This window comes from Macrosteles quadrilineatus, unplaced genomic scaffold (assembly GCF_028750875.1).
Source record: "Macrosteles quadrilineatus isolate MER2022 unplaced genomic scaffold, UCM_ALF_1.0 Scaffold_9__3_contigs__length_116548681, whole genome shotgun sequence".
In the NCBI taxonomy this organism is placed as follows: domain Eukaryota; kingdom Metazoa; phylum Arthropoda; class Insecta; order Hemiptera; family Cicadellidae; genus Macrosteles; species Macrosteles quadrilineatus.
In genome coordinates, this window is record NW_026542602.1 from 81,432,763 (window position 1) to 81,458,293 (window position 25,531).

Here is a 25,531-nt window from a genome sequence, read left to right on the forward strand (position 1 = left end):
TTAATCATTATTATATATATAGACCGAGTTTCGTGTACAAATTTCTTCCATTCCAGCTTTGAGTTATAGGCCTACTTTTACTTTAATATTTTGGAATTGTTGTTTCATTATTTTGAAATTTTGTCAAGTTTTTGTTATGAAAACCACAAATTTGATTTGATTTCCTTTTACCTAAGCCAAAGATAGAGATTGAGGGTTGAAAAAAATTAATGATATTAGATAACCAATAGTTTAATTCCATTGCAATTTTTATGTGTTGATCATGATTTTATTTCGTTTGCTTACATAAATACGCTTAAATGTTTTGTTCTTGTGTTACGAGGTCAACTTATTAGAAAAAATCTGTTTTGAAGAATTGCGGGTTTATATCAGCACAGTAACTAAAACTGTAAATACAATAAAAAATATATGAAAATGACAACTATTTATAGGTCCTAACTTGAATAAAATATTACTAGTCTATACGAATGATGTATTAATCAACGAGACGTATGTATCCTGTAGATTATGAGTTGAGTTAATATGTAATGTTACCGTTTTAGCCGAACACTTAGTTCAGGTAAGTTGGTGATAGTCCCGTAACTATCCATAGGGTGAGATGTTAATAGCGCACTTGGGGCCGATGCAAACTTTATACAAAGTTGCTTACATGAAAATTGAAACGCTTCGGTGTGACCAAAATGTATAACGACAAAACTTCACAAATTTATGTGTTATACTCTCACTTTGGTAAACCTGGTCATAAAAAATATGACTTTTATATTGGAATTTGTATAAAAAACTGTTCTATAAATAGTTTAATTTACAAACTTGAAGGATTAAACAGGAGATTGTCTGATTTATGTACGGTACGTAGTTTACTTTGTATTTGTTTTTTTTCTGGTTTGAAGAAGAAGATTATGTTATTATTGCTGTTGGTGATTTTGGTATATCTATGTGATCCTTGATTTTGTTTCCCGTCAGATTTTAGCGCCAACAGCTTACCCTTATTTCCGACCTACCTTGTGTACGTGAAAATTACTATGCAATATTAATTTCAGTAAAATTACGATTTGTCAATATTAATCCCATGTTATATTAATGTCATTTCTAAAACACATCTATATCCAAACAACTACTATTGTACTGGGGACACTTTTGGTTTCAAGGAGTTTGTAACACTCTTGTAAATATTGAGGCTCTTGACGTCACCTCTATATTTATTTCTTCTCCGTGATATTTGTGTCTATTCTTGTTAACAAAACGATTTTGATTGTTTGCGATTGTCTGTCTAGTGACATTTCTTCTGTTATGCTCATCTCTGAGTATACCAACAGTTGTTCCAGTAGTTATCTACTCTTATTTAAAATCATTAGAGATGGAAATCTTTCTTGATTACATTATGAATTATTAAATACAAATTTGACAGAAACACAATTTTGAACACCGATTTTTTTGCGTGTCTGCGATTAAATTTTTTATTTATTTTATGTCCCACCTATCCTAGGACGCTAGGTTCTAGCTCGGATCTGTTTTACGCATTACTTCAGGCTGTCCTTGAGGGTCTTAGCATTATCACATTGATAATATCCATTATCGATTGGCGGGAATTATACCCGGGGACTCGGGATCTGTAGCCCTGCGCTCCATCACTAGACTAAATCGGACCACCAATTTAAATGTGTATAAAAACTGTACATGCTATCAACAAGTTAACAAGTTTTAACAAAGTTTTCCTACAAAGGTTTCAACTGTCTCCGAGGAGGCTGATTGCCAACATTTATCTAAGTTCAAGTCAAAGGCCTTTAATTTACAGCCTGCTTATTAAACTTAGGAACCTTAAATCACACAAATTACGTTTTTGGCCTTTAACATTTAGGTTTCTATATTTCACATCAAAAATGTATTGTAAACCAGTTGTTTTCCATTTATAGATATAACTTTCTTTTATTACATTCTATTAACGAAAACTTCGGTAACGAGTAACAATCATCAGACTTTCATAACATTTTTGCTAAAAAACATTTTCCTAAATAAATTACAAATGAGGTCTCTTACCATTCAAAGAAAACATCTTGTGCGCGTGTGGTGCTGTTCAGGATCCTGGCCATCTGCTGATCTGTTCACGCCTAGACCAGTCTTGCACATTAGATGATCTTTTACAAGCGAATGACAAAGCCATATCGGTAGCTAATTTTTGGAAAAGCGAAGTCTGATTTCCGGATACGGAAAGTAAGTATGATATAGTTGATAAATTAAAAAAAACACCATATACATAGAAATATTATAAATGTTGAAGTTTGTGTTTTTTTTTTTTTTTTTATTGAAGTTCAACCGCGCATTGACTACTAATTGGATTGTGCTGAACTTTGGTATGGTGAAAGCTCACACACCCGATTAACATTATATACATATTCTTTTCTCAAAACTCCTCTGGGTTTCCCCCCAGTGGCTCTGGAGTTTCCCATGTTAACCTCATGCGTATTCATATTCAAAAGGAATTAAAGATTTTTTTCACCTTTTTCGACTGCACAAGTTGGTTCTATGTTCTATGATGTTAAATACAGTAGCATTAAAAAATTATAAGATTTACCAACAGGGTGCAGCCTCATTACACTTTTTTTGCATTTATGACAACAGCTAATTCGAACCAACTACCAACAAAAAACTGTGATAGACAAAGAGAATTCAACTTTTCTCTATTGTTTGGGTGCAGTAGTAGAGCATTACAGCTATGGTAGATGTGCTATACTATAGCATAGCGTAAATTAAAAGAAACAAATTTTCTTAAACCGTGTCCTCTCCCATTGCAAACGCAAAGCCAAGTATAACTGTATTGATCATTTTATACTTATACGCCAACCCCGTACGAAGAAAGGGTACTCTGCAAGTATAAGATACAATTTGAACATGCATATAATTGGTATGACAAAGACTTGTTTAACCACACTACACAAGAGCTTAATTAAGTAAATAATGCCTTGAGCACCATCTTGTGTGTGTCTGAACTAACACAGCTGTGTCTTTAGTTGCTTTGTATAACAAAGTGTATATTTGTTGTTTGCGTCAGGTAGCCGAGACAAGATACTTAGTTAAGTAAAACAACGTTTCCAGACCTATCTTTTAAGTATCTGTTGAGTTTATACATTATCGCATTTAGTTGTATTTTTGAATTACAGAACATTAATTAATTACATATAATTATTACTTTTAAAAATAAAGTATTGAGAGGGATTTTGGACCAGTAAAAGACGGAGGCTCATGTAGAATCAGAAAAATAGGGAGTTGAAGGAAATATATAGAAAACCCAGATATGGTGGAAGTCGTAAAGAGTAGAAGGTTGACGTGGCTGGACCACACTCAACGCAGAGGTGAGAAAAATATGGTAAACACAGTGAAAGAAGTGATAAGAGGTACTCCGGAGGTCAGGCTGGAACTAAGGATGCGATGGATTGACAAGGTAACAATGGATCTAAAGAGTATCGGAGCAGACTCAGAGCTGGCAGAAAACAGAAGATCCTGAAGGCATATGATTAGAGAAGCCAAAGGGCACAGGAGTAAGTAAGTACGTAAGTAATAATTATGTTGCGCGAATTGATTTGCACATGATTGGATGTCCACCTCAAACTCTTTTCTTTAGGACACGCGGCTTTCGGATTACTTGTTTTTTCGTCATTTACGTACGGACTGCTGATATTTTACAATAATTTGAAAACAGTTAGTTGACCCATAAATTATATATAGTAATTTTAACATTTAAATTTACTTTCTAAATAAATGCTGTAAGGATCCATTTCAAGTTTTCTTTCTTGCAGTTACCCTGCAGGTCGTCCAGTGGTCGAAACTCGACCAAAAATATACAATGTACAGACTTCTCTATTTTCACCCCACACTGTAAATAAAACATGTGATTGGCATTTCTTCTATTTGTTTTGATTTTCTGTTTATATTTCGTTGTTATTTCGTCCCCAACATGACAACCCATAAAGCCCATGTCAATTTTATTCAAATTTCAAATTCATTTCTGTGCTTATTTCTGAGCCTATTTTAATTTTTAAAGGGTTTCTGCACACCTACAGAAAAATATCTTTCTAACGGTATGCGTAGATTTTGCCTGCGATGAACACGAGCTGAGAAAAAAGGTTTTAAAGAAACATGCTTGCCTATTAATATATAGATAGATTGTAATTTAAACATTTAAATTTACTTTCTAAATAAATACTGTAAGGATCCATTTCAAGTTTTCTTTCTCGCAGTTACCCTGCACTATTTGAAGTATATAACAATGTTGGTGTTATCGTATGCCAATCTAAATCTAATTAGCCGTTGAGCCAAACAGCCTAATTGCCTGATTTCAGTTAATTACTGCCCAAGGGTATAGTAATGTTTGAGTGTATCGGGCTGGTTCATTGTTACACATCCTATAACTTATGGACGAACGTATAAACTTACATGTGATAAAATAAACTATAGTAACAAACCAAGTGTGTGTTTCACAACAGATACACTAATTAAACGATGGTAAAACTTATTTTTTTTATAATTTAAAATATATTTTGTAAAGTGCTGACCGTTTGGCGATAAAATTTAGTTAACAGTTTTCAACATTGTGTATGCCCATTTACGCAACAGAAGTTTTACTTTGAAACCTAGGTATGTCAGATTAAAACGACCTATTTGCATTTTCGTTTTCAGTATGTAAGAGAAAGATACCGTATCTGATTTGTTTTTAACGGGAGAGTGTTTTCAGAAAATTTAATATTACTAAAAGTTATTTCAAAGATACTTTTTTTTAGTTAAAGAACTTTAGAGAATCTAACGTATGAGGATATGACGATATGATAACATATAGGGACTGTATGATTAATTTTAAAGAGACATTTTAGTTAAAAGGTATTTGTTAACAAGAGATTGTTTACTAAGGTGGACTTTGAGTAAAAAATGTTTAAACCTTTGCTGGATCCAATGAGAGAGAATCTATTTGCTACTGTGGACAGCTAGTTATAGGGTTTATGATTTGCATGACTTATCTTATATTTCTTATAAATATAAAGCGGTGGATCTCATAGGTCTTAGCTGTCATTAACAACCTACGTCTGCTATCTAAACGATAACTTGGACAATTTCCCAAACCAGTGGATGCTTAACGAAAAACTGGATAACTTATTATAGGTGCTTTAAGCTTGTGTTTAACAACAATACATACATTCAAATATGTTTGTTTCAAGAAAAACAATATATGTAGTAGTCCTGGATCTGAAGGGGGTTGAGCATGCATGAAAAGGGTGACGCAATTTTATTTCTGATTGTTGTTATAGGCACTAAAGTGATCACGAAAACGCATGTCGTCGCCCCCCAGCGTGGTCGACAACCCGGGGGGGAGGGGGGCAATATGGCGGGGGGCGCCGTTTACTAAAACGCCTATAACTCGAGAACTATTCTAGGTAGAACATTGCAATAAACGTCAATTTACTAAAAAAATTATGATCTTTAAAAATGTTAATGTAGTGAAATTCGTATCTTTGATGATTTTTTAGTTATTTTATATTGAAGCTAAAAATCAATATGGGGTTATGGGGTTAAAATAGGTTTTTCCCATTTTTGACCCTAATAACCAAACAATTTGCAATTTATTTCTTAACCCATTTTGTAGAGCTTAAAAAAATAAATAATTTAGTATAGCAAAGGGCTGTTGTATGCCTAACAATTATGGATATAGTTAAAAAAACTTAAATTCAAAATGCCCATGTTATTCTTACGGAGAATCAAAAAAACGGTTGTAGTTTGCTTATATATGGATATATTATAATCAAATTTGGCAATTTTGTTTATTTCATACTAAGCTATAAACATTTCAATATAAAACTCGCCTCAATACCTTCCCTGTAGCAGCAAACCTAGGTACTCATTATAATTCGTTTTATTTAAATAGGAAATATAAAGCTGACAGTTTTCAGGGAATATTTGAGTATAATATAATATTGAGTCTGCAGGTTTACTGCGGCAGGGGTACTTTTTAAAGCAACCGAAATTACAAGTACCAAGAGACACCTTTTAAGGATAAACATAGCTTTTATGTTTGTAGATCTATGAATAAAAAAATTGATGAAAAATCAGGAAGAAATTATAGGAAAAACTGTTCTTTACTTAGGTTATTTTTACTTTACAATTAAATTTAAATATAAATGCTGGGGCATTTCATAATAGTATCATGAGATATCAAAGTGTTGTAGGTTATATTATTTCACATACCGTACCTTTAGTTTGACAATATGGGCTGCAATGTTGATAACAGTGACCGAAACTACAAAAGGAGTTTGAATGTTGTATAAAATAATTTCCTTTAGAATAACGAACAAAATATACTTTATATAAACAAAAATCTTTTTATTTTAACAAACTATATTTACAAGTATTGTAATAGTGATACACGTCGTAATACATAATTTCCAAGAAACTAGAAGTTGTATACTTAAAAATTATTAAGAAAAAGGGAATTACTTGTGATAAAAGCCGATATATTCATTTCTTGTCATCCCCATCAGCAGTAAATGACATTAGTTGTTTGCCATGCACATCCAACTCATTCCGCCAACATATCCTTCGGTGCACCGCTCAACTGTACTATTGGCAAAATTCCACTATTGCATTTGTGGAGCCTTTAGACTTGACACAATTTGGTTTTTTCTTATAAGACATTAAAGCCCCTATTGATGACAAAGCCAGCCATACCAGACACTTTAATCCCACCTTGCTCGTGTAAAAACTGCAAAAAAACGTCTTGTATATGCTTTGTAAACCATTCATCTTGCTGTAGTGCACTTGTAAGGACAATTGCAAAAACCCACTAACTAAAATGTATTCTGAAGAAGAAGAATAAGTGAAGTTACATATATTGTGTAATGAACGAGAGAAAAAACTCAGGCGGTTTAGTAAACGGCGCCCCCCACCATATTGCCCCCCTCCCCCCCGGGTTGTCGACCACGCTGGGGGGCGACGACATGCGTTTTCGTGATCACTATAGTGCCTATAACAACAATCAGAAATAAAATTGCGTCACCCTTTTCATGCATGCTCAACCCCCTTCAGATCCTGGACTATAGTAACGTCAATAACTACAAGCAACAATGGTATTTTTAAGTCGTTTTAAATATTTCATTAAGAATTATTAAAATAAGTTTATATTTTGGTGGGGAAATTTCTGTTTAGTGCGCTATAAATAATGACAGAAAAGCTAAATATCTAATGAGGAACAGAAACATGCGGTAATTCAACACAGATAAAGTATATTTTGACTGGAAATTGTAAAAGGTTAAGAAGCCAAAAGAATATTTCTCTAAAGCAACATTAAGTCACATTCTGCCCAAATGTTTTACAGAACTCCCTGGAGAGGTCGTACATCTTACAAAAGTTAAGTTAAAGGCCGTTTTGCGTTTGAGCTACACTTTGGTCTCGGTCTTCCTTGAAATACAAATTTGGATTCTTGTACAATGATCAAAGGTTTGCTTCTTTAAATCTACCTTTGATACACTGCTCATTTTGAAACTTGTTTAGGAAAATTTTACTAATTAAGAGTTTTAAATAATTTTTCTTTGAAGCTAACGAATGTTTTTGAGAAAAATGTTATGTAGATCGGAATTGAGTTGTAATTGGAAACGTTTTTCACGTTGGGTTTTATTGTTACTACATCGCATATTTCACTATATATTTTTTCTGTATCTCATGTATTTATCCTTTGTTCGTAAGCGTTTTCACTAATGTCCATGGACCACTTAACTTGACCAACTGTAATATGATCTTTTTTGTATTGTTCACATATTTCGAAGTTTTAGATTTTATTCAATAAAGTCAACAGACAACAAAACATCATAAGCAATAGTACTTTAAAATGTCTAATATAATGGTTTAAATACCTTCAGTCACCAGTTCAAATTAGTCGGCTATTGCGACCTAGGTTTCGGCACGAAGTTGTACCATCATCAGGCGGGCCAGTTTTGAGTCTTCAGTCCAATGGACGTCGTTGAGTTAAAACAAATAAACAGTTCACGACATACAGCACAAACACGCACACGAACACATATAACGAATAATACCGGTATTTACAGAAGGACGACATTATTGTAAGTTCACCGGCCGCGACGGGTGACATCCAAGCCACAACTAACTGGAACGTTCAGGTGGTCTATCTGACCTTTGTCCTCGGTATTGTTTTGAGCCATGTCTAGTAGGATGCGTTAGTGTTGCTTGGGTTTCAATTATTTTGTTAAAAATTAAATTGGAGCTGTGGTGGATTTGGTCGTTTAGTAGGTTGTCGGCATCTACTTTTAACGATTTGTAGATATGGAACTCTTCTAACGTGTCCAATAAAAATCCTTTCTTACAATAGCTGAGAATGGAAACGTTCTCAGCGTACTTTAAAATGTGCTCACATATTTTCTAGTTTTGAATAAATAACTGGCTTAACGTTAATGTTTTTTTTTATTAGTAGTATCATTATTATAGTGCTCATGGTAGAATGAGTTTAACCAAGGCCCCACTAGAAAGTTTAACTAATCTTTACCTTCAGAATTGTTATTCCAAATGCATCGCATATGATACATGTTAAGAAAGTAACTAGTGCAGTTTAGCTATACAAATTGATAGTTACAAATTAGATTTAACATATCATAAGAGTGGCTTCTGTTGGTACAACTATATTAGTAAATACAAAACGTCTATATTCACAATTTATAATTTATGGTCTAGGGAATGCTGTAGTCGTGGTTTAATGTCACAAAAGGCACGCTAAATTATGGGTTTGGCTAATAGCTGGGTAAAATATTTATTCCACTCTAGGAAGTTTACACTTTGTCCACAAGTGGCTTTGGCTACGTCTTGATCAAGTTTAATTATTTAGATTATATACTTGTTGTGAAATATAATAAACATGGTGTTAAATAAATTATTATACATTGACTTTTAGTTGTTCTTTGATAGTAATATATACGTATTATAATGTACATAACATATTTTAATAACAAGTAACGATTTATTGTTTGTTTAGTGACTTACGTCATTAATAAGCTGAATTTTAGAATAACGAGATTGATTTATTCACAACAGTACGAGAGGTCCAGTAGAGATTACAGATATGAGAGATTTACCGAACTGTTTGTTTTCCCGACAGTTCTTAGGAATTGCAAAAAACCATTCTAGATAAGTCTGATCCTTTAACCTTGTTAGAGTTAGCTTGCAGTATCTGACATTTATTGGGTTTTTATCAATAAAACTAAAACCAGGTCTACATAAATTAAGTTAATGTTTTTGAGTGATTTGTAATAAAATATATTTTATTTTACCCCAACTACGTAGTTGATATCAATATAAATACTTGAATACAAAAAATAAACTTCCAAATTACTTATGTACAAATTAGTAATTTGTACAATACATTTAACTGTTTAACTATCAGAAATGTGAACATTTGATATGTCACATAACAAATGTAGCATTATAAAACCTACGAAAAACAATTATTTTGGGTTAAAACAGTGTTTTACAAATGTTCAGTATTGGTCAGACACCGAGATAGGCTAAGGTAGGACGACCGAACGTTCCCTAAGGTGTTGTGTGTTAAGTCTAAAACAACAACGTAACTTAACTTCTACAAAAACTGCCATAAATCCTATTTATTTTAAATTATTTTGTTAAATATTTATTTCAGTTAGTTAATAAAACAAACGTAATGCTACTATATATCAAATATCAACTGATTATGCACGTATAATACCTTACTTATAAAAAAAATAATACATGTACGTTTGCGTCTTTAGTAAAATATATGAAATATAGGTACATAAATTCTGATAGGGTTTTAAAGCTGGCCTTACTCTAAAGATTGATAACCAAAATGTGTTAAATAAACGATTTTGGCAAATATGTAGATCTAATACATTCACCAACAATAAACTTGTCCAAAGCCACTTCCAAACCAGATGTTGGCAATGATTAAAGCTCAGAGATGTAAAATAAAGTGTGTGGAATATAGGAAACACATCAACTACACACCTTTTCATCACCAGCTACTTTACAGCAATTATAAAAAAGATTAAACTGAATTAAAAATTACTATTTAGTCAGATTTTGGAGCAATGATGGCATCATACAATTGAATATATGAAACCATTGCTATTTGCTAAGTTAAAAAATTAAAAGCTACAGTACGTTGAAGAATGTTCAAATTGGAAATAGAAAACACGTATTTTTGATACTGGAAAGGTATATTATATTCTACTAACTAGATTTCAGCATTATACGGTGTTTTGTCATTTGCATACGAATATTATTTTTTTTTTTATTATTATATATAAACTACTATATATTTTGTAAATTTATTTCGTGGTCGGTTTCGCATACACTATCAGTCATTTACTGTATTGATAATTCGACTTATTCATAGATGAAAGTCTTTAGTAAAATATATGAAATATAGGTACATAAATTCTGATAGGGTTTTAAAGCTGGCTTTACTCTAAAGATTGATATTTCCCAGAATTCGTATCTTTATAACACAGAACACGACTTAACATAACGAAGAACAATAAGAAAGTAGTAATATTATCATACTAATATTATAAATGTGAAAGTGTGTGTAAAAGTTTGAATCTCGAATTAACTTGAAATTTGGCATTACGATAGCTCACATTCCTAATTAATTAACAAATAGGTATATTCTTATGACAAAAATACTTTCGGGCTCCACCACAGTGGCTCCGTAGTTTCCCATGTTAACCATAAGATTTTCCATGTTTATAAGAAATTAAAGAATTTTGTCAAAATAAATTATAAAACGTTACTTTATTAATTTAATTATATTAAGAAATATTTATTTTATAAAAGTTTGTCTAAGGGTGCAAAAGACCGCAAAATAAAGACTTTAAATTAGGTGTGAAAATTACGACACAGAAACACGCGCAGTCAGGGTTGTGGCTCGGATATCACGCATTGTATTCTTTGCTCTCTACACTTGTCACTGATGGTGAACTTACAGTACATCTAATAAGCAGATTCATGCAGATGTAGTAGCATTCGGTAAATGTTCGTGCTTTTTGTTTGTATAACGAAGTTACAGACTATTAGTTTTAACACAACATTTTCACATGGACTGACTACTTTCCATATGGTGTCGGATGACAAAATGGCTCAAGTACAAGTAGAAGCCCAGGTCGCAAGAATATGTCTACAGTTTAGCTGGATAACTGGAGGAAACAAATGTTTTACTGTGTTATTTGGGAGTAAGTGTATACTCTATTGTATTAATCTTTTTATTTCAACAATAAATATGTAAGATTAAGTAACTATGGTAACTTTTTAACGCACTCTATTTTGATATCGAAATTCTTGTGAAATGTTTCCAGAAGAGATAATTCGTTATTTGAAGAGGAGTGCTGTTTTTGTCGGATTTAAATTTGTCTGCCACTATGCCAACTGTGCTTTTTTATCTGTGAGGCCGTGGGCCGCCTCCGTCGAAGAATTCACCTGACTGTGGAGGGACTGTGCGTGTGCCGCCTACAGCGATGTCATCACCTGACTGTGGAGGGACTGTGCGTGGGCCGAATCCAACCAAAGATATATCCTAAAATTTGTTGGCAGTATATGAACGTCAGCCTTGTGATTTCCCTTCTTCTTGCCTACATAGTAGGTTAATATGTATTTACAAAACTTTTTTTAGATATAACTTTAAATTTGTTGAGAGTATATGCACGTCATCCTTGTGATTTCCCTTCCCCTCCCAGTGGATCCATGCAGGTCTTTAGGCCTAGTGCCTCGTCCTTGAGGCGGCCCACGCACAGTCCATCCACAGTCAGGTGATGGCATCACTGGAGGCGGCCCACGCACAGTCCCTCCACAGTCAGGTGATCACATCGTTGGAGGCGGCCCACGCAAAGTCCCTCCACAGTCAGGTGATGTCATCGATGGAGGCGGCCCACGCACAGTCCCTCCACAGTCAGGAGATGGCATCGCTGGAGGTGGTCAACGCACAGTCCCTCCACAGTCAGATGACAGGTGATGTCATCGTTGGAGCAAGGCCACACAAAGAAAACAGGCCGTAATGCTCGCCATGCATGACGTCACGATAGAAGACGGCTATGACGTATAAGTACTTATTTATTTATTTTCTCCTCCAGCGATGCCATCAGTGGAGAATAGAGGGACTGTGCGTGGGCCGCCTCTAGCGATGCCATCACCAGACTGTGGAGGGACTGTGCGTGGGCCGCCTCAAGGGCGAGGCACTAGGCCTAAAGACCTGCATGGATCCACTGGGAGGGGAAGGGAAATCACAAGGATGACGTACACATACTGCCAACAAATTTTAGGATATATCTAAAAAAAGTTTTGCAAATACATATTAACCTATTATGTAGGCGAGAAGAAGAGAAATCACAAGGCTGACGTTCATAAATCGCTTAACGGTATAGACGAGGATTAATTAAGAAAGCCAAAGAGACCGTAGCTTATCACGTTATCCAGTTCTATATACAACTGTAAAAAGGTACCGGTAAATGGGACTCATCTACGGTTCCGTTTACAAACATTAACCAAAAGTCCCATTTTACGGACAGACAGGACTCATCTACGGTGTTTACAACGACCAACAATAAATCTCATTCTTGCAATAGATATGTGACCGGTTAACATACACGGATAATATAAGGAGACGACTTATATACAAATAACTATAATACAAGTGGTTGAAATTTATTCGGTGATTTTTTAACTGATGCAGGTGTAGTGAAAAAACATTGTAGCAGAGACAGGCGAGAGTAATAATAATATATAACATATATATATATCCATAAACATACACTAGATCATCATAGAACCGATTCAAATAATATTTAATGTATAGATAGTGAAAAAGGCTTAAGTCAAATTTGGTAGCAAAAATTCAGGCGAGTATCAAAGTGTTATACTGCCTGAGAAGCTTACAGTAACTAACATAGTCTCTAAAGGGTACCGACAAAAGTTAAAATAAAGAGTAATGTACATAACACAATTAGTTACAATTAGTATTTTGTAATAAGACAACTTAGACTTGTGAAATCAAAGTCAAAATAGCACGCATAAAGAGAGAATCTTGTACTGCCTTTCCGACTTCCTTGGACATTAACGACAGTCCCATATAAAACAAAGAAAGAGAATTAACTACAGTCCCATTTTATGCCCTCAAATGGGATCGGGATCAATTACAAATTTCGTTTAACTGCATTACCGACTATATTTGGAAAAATTATATTTAACTTGACATATGGTTTACTTAATCAACTTTTGAAATACAGGTCACCCAATAGGAATGCACATTTATAATATACACACCTATAACGATATTAAATCTTAAGGTTGAATTAGGCCAGTGTATGGAAGTAGAGGACGGCAAAGTTAACGGTCCTGTTTGATTCCCAAGAATGGGACTGTATAGTGTTTTCAGACAGGCAATATCTACTACGATCCGACTTTTCTCACTAATATAGGACCGTAGAAATATCTAATATACGGTAACCGACTACATTCGAAATGGAATTGGCACCGTAGTTTAGTGCCATTATCTTATGACAACGGTCTATGATAACTGAGTAAATTTATGAAATTGATTATTTATTATTATGAAGTCCCTGATTATAATTTGTGTTTATGTAACATTATAATTTGAAAACATTTTATTTAAATCAAGAAGCAAAAAAGATTTCAAACTTTTTTGTAAATATCGTTATGTATTAGGATAACTTGGGGTAAAATAGTGCATAGTACATGGATCTTGTGATAAAGTTAGGTGATTATAATTCTTTTCCATGGATTAAAATTTATTTTAAAAATCTAATGTAGATCTAATGCTACGGTATCGTTCTCTTACATACTCATAAAAATGACACGGCAAATAGGTCGGTTTCATCTGACATACCTAGGTTTCAAAGTAAAACTTCTGTTGCGTAAATGAGCATACACAATGTTGAAAACTGTTAACTAAATTTTATCGCCAAACGGTCAGCACTTTACAAAATACATTTTAAATTATAAAAAAATTAAGTTTTACCATTGTTTAATTAGTGTATCTGTTGTGAGACATACACTAGGTTTGTCACCATAGTTTATTTTATCATATGTAAGTTTATACATTGGTCCATAAGTTATAGGATGTGTAACAATGAACCGGCCAGATACTGAAACATTACTATATCCTTGGGCATTAATTAACTGAAATCAGGCAATTAGTCTGTTTGGCTCAACGGCTAATTAGATTTTGATTGGCAGACGATAACACCAACATTGTTGCATACTTCAAATAGTGCCGGGTAACTGCGAGAAAGAAAACTTGAAATGGATAATTACAGTATTTATTTAGAAAGTAAATTTAAATGTTTAAATTAATATATATAATTTATGGGTCAACTAACTTTTTTTAATTTAGTGTAAAATATCAGCAGTCCGTACATAAATGACGAAAGAAACAAATAATCCGAAAGCCGCGTGTCCTAAAAAAGAGAGTTTGAGGTGAACATCCAATCATGTGCAAATCAATTCGCGCAACATAATTATTACTTGCGTACTTACTCCTGTCCCCTTTGGCTTCTCTAATCATATGCCTTTAGGATCTTCTGTTTTCTACCAGCTCTGAGTCTGCTCCGATACTCATTAGATCCATCGTTACCTCGTCAATCCACCGCATCCTTAGTTCCAGCCTGACCTCCAGAGTACCTCTTATCACTTGTTTCACTATCTTAGCCATCTCTCTCTCACATCTGCGTTGAGTGTGGCCCAGCCACGTCAACCTTCTACTCTTTACGACTCCCACCATATCTGGTTCCCTATATAGTTCCTTAAACTCCCTATTTTTTCTAATGCTCTATAAGTCTCCATATTTTACTGATCCAAATCCTTCTCAATACTTTATGTTCAAAAGCAATAATTATATCAAAATCTGTAATTCAAAAAGGCAAATACATACGATAATGTATACATACGATAATGTACATGTAATACATACGATAATGTATAAACTCACCAGATTCTTAAAAGATATTACTGGAAGCGTTGTTTTACTTAACTAATTATCTTGTCTCGGCTACCTGATGCAAACAACAAATATACACTTTGTTATACAAAGCAACTAAAGACACAGCTGTGTTAGTTCAGACACACACAAGGAGGTGCTCAAGGCGTTATTTACTTACTTAAGTTCTCGTGTAGTGTGTGGTTAAACAAGTCTTTGTCATACCAATTATATGCATGTTCAAATTATCTTATATACATTTATGGAAGTTTCTAAATATCAACATCTGAATTAACCGAGAAACAAATTTATGCTTTTAAAATGATAATGGTTCTTATTGAAGGGAACGTAAAAATATTATGTTAAATTGTACACCCACTTGAGGGTTCTAAACAATAGCTGTTGAACCATCGTCCACTAAACACTTAATTAATTACACTTTTAGGTTTTTGGACTCATTAAAATTAAATAAATCCATGCTACAATGACCATATTGATTGTGATGGGATTGAGCTTAATATTGTAATTTAAGTAAATGTTTTATTCTTTTACTCAACCCGCCATGTTAAACTTCCCTATCCCAAGCGTGTTGTGTACAACTTCTTTACTTCACTCGGTAAAGTAAAGTATCAAACCTTTGCCACTCACTTCGCTCGTTGCACAACATTCACCTGTGTGATGTAAAAACGCTCTTACTGCACTCGTAACGTAAATAGCTATTACAATGCAGTAAATTGTAGGTTTATCACTCTTTACTCTTAATACATAATATAGAAGATCGCTTCACTGCACATGTCGTAAACAATCATTACCACTCAGCAAAGTTTAATTTCCAAATTTAATGGTCAAGCACATAACTGGGAAAATCAAAGTTATATACACGTTTTGTTAAGCATACGAAGTATTTTCAATGGGATCTGCATTTCCATGGAGCTAAAAAGTCATAGCTATATTAGGATATAGTAATTATGGATTACAACTGTTGAAAGAAAAATGTAAAAAGTTCAGTACAATATCAATCCACGGTTTTAAAGTTTATTAATTAACTAACTGTATAAACGACGTTGTATTTTTATTTTAGTATTTTGCTTAGTGAATAAAATTGTAGTTATTTATTTTACGTTAACACATATAAGAATATTAAGTGAAGTAATGTATGTCAGTCCGTCGTTTAAGCATTGTCAAACCATTCATCCTATCACGATGAAACTTTTAACAGTTGTATGTATACCTTTACTATTACCTGTATACTTTTAACAGTTCGACGAAGTAGTGGTCAAACTAAGATATTTCGCCTATTCAGGAATTGTCAGGTAATTTCTTTTCAAGAATGTTTGCTCCAATAATAGACTCATTACTGGCTTTCAAACATTACATATAGGACATAACAACGCACAATAAAAATCTAAACATCATTTAAGTTAGGCTTACAATAAACCGGTAATTTTCCTCCGTGCCGTGATTGGTTAGTTATAGTAGGCCTACTATGCCAACGATGAAAAGGTTCTAATCGTAACCAAAATTATTAAAATAATATATCTAGCTAAGAGTTTGTTGAACGATTTAATTATCTGGAATTTGGCCAAAAATGGACTTGAACATGATTGACGTTTTAGACGGAACATTGTAAGCCATTCCGCCTAAAAATTCCATTATTTATTTGTTCCGTTTCGCTGACCCATAGTCGAGTTTGAATGACTCTTTCCAAGAAATCTATTAAATACTAAATATGCTGCTCCACTTCTGCTATTTCTGTCATGTTTTAGTTTCGCGTTTTAGACTCTAACCTATTGTAATTAATTGAAACATACCGTTGCAGTTTGAATGATATACCAAGAAACCTAATCAATGTTTCTAGGGTATCTAATATATAGCACCTTCCGTTAAGACATGAGGCTAAATATACTCCCTAAAAGCATTTAATGTTATGCTTGGCTAAGTCTTATAAATTACAGAAAAGTAAAAATTCAAATTATCAATTTCGTTTATGTAATTTTATCGAAATAACCGTATAAAAATAAACAAAACTCATATAACGATAAATTCCGTAATTTTAGATTTTTTAAGGTGTTTGACAATCACGGGGTTTTCACCTCCTTGATTAATTTGATGGTATATAATGAAATCTAAGAAAGATCGAGTAATTGATATATCTTGTAACAAATTAATAAGGAACACTCGTTAAGGTAAATTTTAAATTCTACAACTACTTCTTATAAATTAAAACTATTATCCTTCTGTTTTTTTTTCATGGCAGATTTAAATACATCAACGTGTCTTAATATTGATAAAGTGTTAATTAAAACAAAAAAACATAAAGTGTGTTTGTATCGTCCATTATGATAAAAATAAATAAATATGGAAAAATAAATAAATAAAATGAATATCTATAAATACAAATATGTTGATAAATTATCATATATACTGTATAGAAACTTACAAATACTTATGATTAACGATTTAATTTTTGCTTAAACGATCACGGTACAAAGTTGATCCTGTTAAAGAATTTCAAGCAATCCCCAGAGGATTTTGAGAAAGATGCGAAGCGCTTTCTGATAACACAGAACGCTATTTTTTGCAAGGAAACCCGAGGTTCCAAAGGGACTTCTTTAAAGTCTTTTGAAAAAATATATAGCAGTTTGGTACTTTGTTTATATGAACCCCATCAAAAAAGAGTTAAAAGAGAACTTAGTGGAAACATATGCACGAAATGGCACAAAAGATAAATATTTAGCTTGGACTAAGTAAACAGCACATTTCAAATATTGAGGTTCTGCCCCAGTGTGTGTCTACAGTAGGAAGTGTTAGTGTAGTCATTCATTCATTCGGTTGTACAGTTACGAAGGTTCAATGTAGGGGATAAATATGACTTTAAAATAAGACCTGTACACATACGTAAACTTAACATTTTCTTAATATTTACAAAACAATAACAAAACTATGTCAGAACAATGCCAAGATGGAAAAAGATAGATGATTGATACGTTTCATGTAACTGTAAAAAAATCGGAGATTTTTTTAACCAAAAATAATTATGATGTTAGCTATTTTTTTATCTGTTATGTGTCGGAATTAATGTAATAATTACTCGGCAAAAGAAGACGCAAAATTAGAAATCTAAATCTAAAAACGAGGCTGGGGGAATTTTCGATGTTGCAGTTAAGAACCACCTCTTTGAAGGCTAGAGGAAAGGCTCCAAGTTAAAATAAACAAAAACAATAGACTTGTATATTTTGCGTAAAACAAGCATAATATTTGCAACTTTTCTTTGCAAATTGATTTAGATCAATATTTATAAGTTAATGAAAACAGAATTAGTTGAAACTACATAGATAGATAAAATATTTGCTATCGAAATACTGTTAAAATACTGTGAAACTATTTTAGCCAGAACAGCGAAACTTCCGTTATCTACGAGCTATTTAAAGTGGTTATTCGAACCAGAAAAAAACTTACGTTGAGCTCACTAAAACAGGATTGTGTTTTACTCAACCGAAATTAAATTCATCATAAGACAGTGTTTAGGGACCAAAGAAGCTTATATTTTTCATCCGAAGCTGTGACCTTGTGAGCCATGTCTTTATTCCATTGCCACTCAGCCGCTATGCATTGTTTAATCGTTATTTACGAGTTTTTGTGATATTGGGAGGATAAGTCTTAACATGAAGTTTTCAAAAACTATAAAAAGTGGGAAAACTCCATGTTACGTTGTATTTTAAAATAAATTATCAATAACACTAAACTTCGTAGATAACTGGAAATATGCTTACCAGCCAATCAACGATGAATACAATTAACAGGGATAACATTATATGAGCTGGAGTGCTTTTATCGTATGTAATAAAAAGTGCTTCATGCTTTTAATTATTTGGACTGAGTTAGAAAAAATAGAAAAAAGCACTCTGCATAATATTTGCAGAGTGCTTTACTATAAGCAATAAAAGAAACGTCTAGAGTGTCGTGACGAACTTTCTCAATGGTAATCTGTCTTACTATTTTATCACAACAGTAAAAGTAAAGCTTATGCTATATTCTTGTTTAGAGAAAATTGATACAACATCAAATAAGTTTTTAATCTAAAACTAAACCTTGCATTTAACAGAATTACAATAGGAACCATTGAGGCAGAATATCAAGGGGAAGTTTTGACTTTAGACATCGTTAATTAGATTGCCACAGTTGTTGATCTGCAACTCAAAGTTGAGCCTAGTTTCTATTGGATGTTTAGTTTCAAATATTTTATCGTCACTTAAATAAGTACTAAGTGTGATTTTAGAAATTAATATTTAATATTAAGTGTTCACTAAACTAACAGTTATTATTGTTCTGAATATTTAGAATCCATTCCATTCAGCATTTAATGTAAGATTTCGAACTGTCTTGAAGATTCTTAAACCACTAATGTTATATAGTTTATAATTATCTGTAATGTTTAAGATTGTTATCACACGATTTGTTCGTTTTTAAATTCTTCAAAAACTTTAAAGTAATATGAGGTTTTATAAAATCATACAACTAATGACACTTTTATCAGCCGATCTAACATTTAAAACATATAATTCTAGATGTTAAAGTAATATATATTTCCAGTACGGTTTAATGAATTTTTAATGCTAAACCTGGTCCCAAACCTTAATTTCAATAAAATTTATACTACCAACTGCATTAATGTATTGAGAAATAAACCAAAATAAAACTGGGTAGCCTAAACAGTAAACATTAATAACCAATTTTCAAAAACATAGTTATTTATTGTCAAAAATATAAAAAACATACTGTAAATCAAAAAGATAAGTAAGTTAGCGAAAAGAACTGTTTCTATTTGGCTGGAAATATAATTGTTATTTAGTTAAAAAATACTAACTGGACGCATAAAGAACGTACCGTACTTGAATGGCCTATTTTATAAAACAAGAACCATAACGTTTTGGTATATCTAAATGCAAGAAGCAATTAGGAATTTCAAGGAGGGCCAAGATGAAAGCTGTAGCACAAACACAAAATGGCCTTCCCTTAAACTTAGAAGATGTATGACTCGCACTCTCCAAGGAGTTCTGTTAAAACATTTGAGCAAGATGTAACTTGGGTTGCTCTAAGGGAATATGCCTTTTATGTTTTTCCGTTGTGTTTTTTTATTAACTTAATACTTCAAATCCAAACTATAAATAGAGATTAGAGAACTTAATTTCAAACCTAGCTTTTAGCTGAATTTTATTTTATATATACATAAATGGGCAAGTGTGGGTGGGTGTGTTTGTTAAACCCCTTGAAAATACAGAGTGGAAATCGTGGTTTACTTATTTACGATTTTCAGAAAAATGCGTAATACTCTAGACATACTGGTTTGGAATAATAGTTCGTAGTTTTGACATAATAAAGTTGTATAGTATGAACAATGTTTGTGCATTGAATATTCTACATAGTTTACTCGGTCATAGTTGACTTAACACAACTGAAACTTCATTGAATGGTTCAAATGTTAGTTTAAACATGAATAGTTTAGTTTGCATTCAACTGTTTGACAGTTATGAATCAGTTATTATAGATGAGTTTTATACTTAGAATAGTATATTAGCGAAGAATTTTTTTTGCAGGCAATACCAATTAAGTTAATGGCATGCATTTTGTTACTGGGTTAATTCGTTATATGTGCCAATTGTATGTGATTTAAACCATGTGTATGTAAACCAATGTACCTCTCATCGATATTAACATGTTGGTAAATTTACCTATAGCAAATAAACTTTCGAAGTAACTATCGAACTGAGAATCATTATTGTTTTGTAGTATTTATTGTTTAATACGTAATAAGTAGAACCTACTGTTTTTAACCTACTGTTTGTTTCCATATCACGTTTCAGTAATATAACATGGTTTGATTGCACTCGACACTCGTAGGTTCCTAAATGCTATATATCGCACTAAGACTACTTATTACTAAAATATACGCTATCTGTTACGTATAAGTTACTAACAGCACCAGAACCTGTAATAGAGGGATGATCAAACAAATGTGTGAATACTCATGAAAAACTTTTATTTACCATACTCTTGAAAAAAGGAGTTACTAAGTAAGTAAAGAAATTTTTATTTAATACTCAGAACACAAGTTTTATTTTGAGAATTATTTGTATTTTGTTTCATTATTACAATAAAAACCTCCAAACATAAAGGTATCCTGCAAAATCTTAATGGCCAAATGAGTTAGTTTTATGGCTCATTAGCAATACAACATGTGATATTGACCAGTTATGATGTTTTGTGAGGTTGTCATGATATCAAAGCTGACAGGCCTGTGGTGATGTCAGCACAAGACATGATGTCGCACACAACATCCTACGTGCTTATCTCTGTGGTAGAGATTGTAATATTCCCTTAACAATTAGATATATTGTCAAGTTATAATGGTTTGTGAGGTTATCATGTAGTCAAAGCTGTCATGCCTGTGGTGATGTCAGCACAAGACATGACGTCGCACACAACATCCTTCGTCCATATCTCAGTGGTGCAGATTGGAATATTCCCTTAACAACGTGTTATATTGACAAGTTACGTTGGCTTTTGATGTAGCAATACTGTTAAACCTTGGAAACATAAAAAAACAGGCACTCATCAATGTGGAATAAGACATTAGATATCGAAGATTGAAGTTTATTTGCTTACAGAGACCAAATTAATGAGGTATTTTATATTAGATTGATATTATTATTACAGTAAACTTTTTTATTTCAAACATTACCATGTCGTTGTGCTGAAGAATGTTAGTTAAAAGTTTTAAGACAACCCATTTAGCACTATTTTTTCCAGTAAAGAGTTTCTTACCACATTCAAACATAGTGTCATTTATTTTAACAACATTTTTGGAAATATTTCAAACAGCCTACTCTCCCATTTTAACGAAAAAGGTAGCTTAGTAATCGAACTCGACAAATTTCCTTTACCTGAATCAATCACGGATAATCTCAGGTCAAATGATAACTAGAGAAACTTGTTTTAGTGAAATCAAATCCACCAAGAGAATAGAATAATTATGAACGGAATTAAAAAAAAACTTAACTTAACAATTTTTAAAGTAACAATACTTATTATTTAAAACTAAACCAGTAACACATCAACAGGTTTTTACATTGAATCTTATAAAGACTGCCTACTTTATTTCGAACTTTATGCGAACGTATTTCGTCGGAGCACTTTAATAAAAGTTCAGGGCCAGTGGAATAGGGGTGATTTTCACCACCTGCCTCACTTTAGGCCTAAATGACATGACATCAGTTTTGTAAATTTGGCACATACTATCCTGGTGAGAAATTATTTACAGTGGTCAAAATTAAGTTTATCTGTTCAATGTTATTATACAACATAAATTTAAAGAAAGTGATAACCAGGATAATTAAAGTTTTAAGCTATATGTTTTTTTTTATACACAAGAGAATACTCATGCTTTAGAGCAAATACAATTCAATTAGGCTATGTTTGTAATTGTTATTCACTAATTAAACCAGGTACATTAAATACTTATTATTTTTCATGATAAAATACTTATTATTTTTCATAATAAGTATTCATGTACTTGATCGTCAGTTTGATCATATATACGGAATGGCTGCCTATTAAATATGATAAAATTAAAAAGAAATATGAATAATATCAAATCAAGTTGTTTAATTATTTTAAAGTATCTATAAAATAAAAATACTTAAGCAAAATACAAAAAATAACAAGTAAAATACAAGCAAAATCTGTGTAAAACGAAGCGTATAATACACTTATAATTGCTGCAAAGCATAGACTCAACTTGGTCGTTCACAAACGTTTCACACACGCGCTTGAGAAAAACTTTGATAGAATTAATGTATGTATAAAAGACTCAAGTAATCTAGTTAATAACTAAAAAAGAAAATTAGGAATAGGATTGATTATGTGCCACCATATCGTTCAGGTTCAAGTTCAATATGCTAAATGATATAATGAATTTACAAATGTAAAATGTGTAGTATAGAGCTCTGGTATTGCCAAATAAACCTTTCTCTGTTGTTTTAAACTTATTTTTACCCTTCTGGCTAATTTATTATTAAGTCGCTCCTCCCTAAGTGATGACGCTACTCCCAACTTGGGCAGGATTAAGTGGGCTATTAGCACAAAACTTCGGGATGTAACTTGACCCTTTACATTATCCGGCTTAATATATTTTATCTTGGGTAAGCTTCTGGAAATAAACTAATTTTCCTCTTATTCTTTGGTCCTGAATGGTCTCTTTATCAGTACGTTAATCAGTATGCCAATGTTTCATGATTTAAAAAAATACTTCCTGTGAGCTTCATCAAACAAAATGTTTCTCATATTGTTCAAGAGAGAGTGTACCTAAACCGGGACCACTTTATTTCGAACTTCTAAATTTGTTAACATCTTCTAAATATTTGAATTATGAGTTGAATAACCTTCAAGTTTATAATAGTAGGCTATATCTAATTTAATTAAAAGAATCTTCGTGTGAGTGCCAACCGCCAACAGAAAATTATATTAAATATGATGAAAATATACACAACACTACATAACGCAGTTAATTGCCACTAAATCCATTTGGTTATGTGTAAAATAATTAGTTCAGATCTCATCTCATTAAAATACATAAACATTCATCTCTCAAGCTAAAAGCGTCTCTTTGTGTCTTAGTGATGGACATGCTTGTTACTTGAGCATCACTTAAGTCTACATATCTAAGTTACAGACTATCAAAGAAGCTTAGGACAAACACTTTGTAAGCAAGCTTTGCGTATTGTCGACTGACAAAAAATATGTAAGATAGTAAAAATAAAGTTTATATGGAATATTTTTTAATTCCCTTATTTAAAAATAGTTTATGTACTGAAAGGGTTTATTGTAAACACTGTAATAAATGTACGAAGGATGTTCTATTACATTTTCAATACGGAATTAAATTTGTTCAGACCAATAAATAAGACATTCAAAATGCCTAATTGGAGCATGTAACGAGTCAAATCAAATTTTGTATCATACTTCATCAAACGCAAAAACCCATAAATTGTTGCTTGATATGGATCTCTATCAAATTTTTATTATGCTTATCAAGAAATCTTTAGTGTATTTGTGTTTATTTAAAGTGGTTAAATACAGCCTATAGATTGTATAATATAATGTTCCAAATAATGATGATAAAGTACGACATCCCACCTTTTTTGGAAACTATGTCACATAGAGTTGTTAGAATATTAGTTAGGCCTCTTGTTATCTCCAGCTATATTGTGTCCAACCAAGTATACATGTAACAGTACTAAAAATATTGAGATAAACTTATCGTGTCTGAAAATACTGGATCAACGAATTAAATTTAGTGTTTGTGAGCGTACGGTTAACCTGTTGTTATATCACGTTAACATTTTGTTAGAAAGCTCAAGCAAGTCTGCAAATCTGCATGGGTGTCTCTTGTGAGTGGGAGGTCCTGTAAATAGATGGAAATATTTTATATGTGTAGTATTTTACTAAACATAAAAGCTAGTGATGATTCTTAGAATGACCATGCACATTGTTTAGAAAAGTAAGTTTTTAGCTATGCATTTTAAACATTCACGTTTACTTACACAAGTACAGTTGTAAGTTTGAGAGCGTCCAGTATTCCCACTTCTCAGAGGGTCTAAACAAACAGTGATGTATTGTAGAAACGTGACAAGAACAAAGTTGTAGGGTGCTTTTTATTGGCAAATACAAACCTTGTGTGGGTTTGTTTGGTTTCGTATGGATATTACAATCTCTGCAGTAAGTAAACAGTTGAAATTAGTGTTAGAAAATTATTATTAAAATACCATCAGATCATAAATATTTATTTTAAACTAGAGTTTAATGGTTCATAGTATACTAAAATTATTCGTATTGACCATACGGTATATAACTCTTTACAGAGTTCAGTTATCAATATGGGCAGCTAAAGTACTTCATGCGCCATTGTTCAATGAAACTGCATTATATATAGAACTATATGTTAATGGGTGGATGAGTTTTTAAAGCACTGACCAAATTCATGAATAATTTTACTAAGACATAAGGTTAATTCCAAAAGCAAAAAATATCCAATCTCTGGACGTGTGAATAATAAGGAAACTTTAAATTAAAAAAGGCCAACCCATGTTGAAATATCTAATTTTCTTTTTATCATCTACCTACGTTATAAGGAAACCCCTTTCTAAATTCAAGACCCCCTGAGGGAAAATGTTTGCATTAAGGGAAGTGTAAAAATGTATGCTCAGTAGAGTACGACTACTGAATGTTCACTGAATTTTTACGATTAAACAATTACATAAGTAAAAGATTTTTTACAACTTTTCTGATAAATTAGTAATCACGTTTTATATTTTACCATTTAGGTGTAAAAAAAATTTTAAACATGTAAAAATAAAACTTTTTTTATTATTTTTGTGTATAATAAAAAAGTCTCACTAAATCACCGAAAAATCTATGATTAGAAAAATTGGGTTACCAACAATGTATGTTATAGTTTTAAAATGT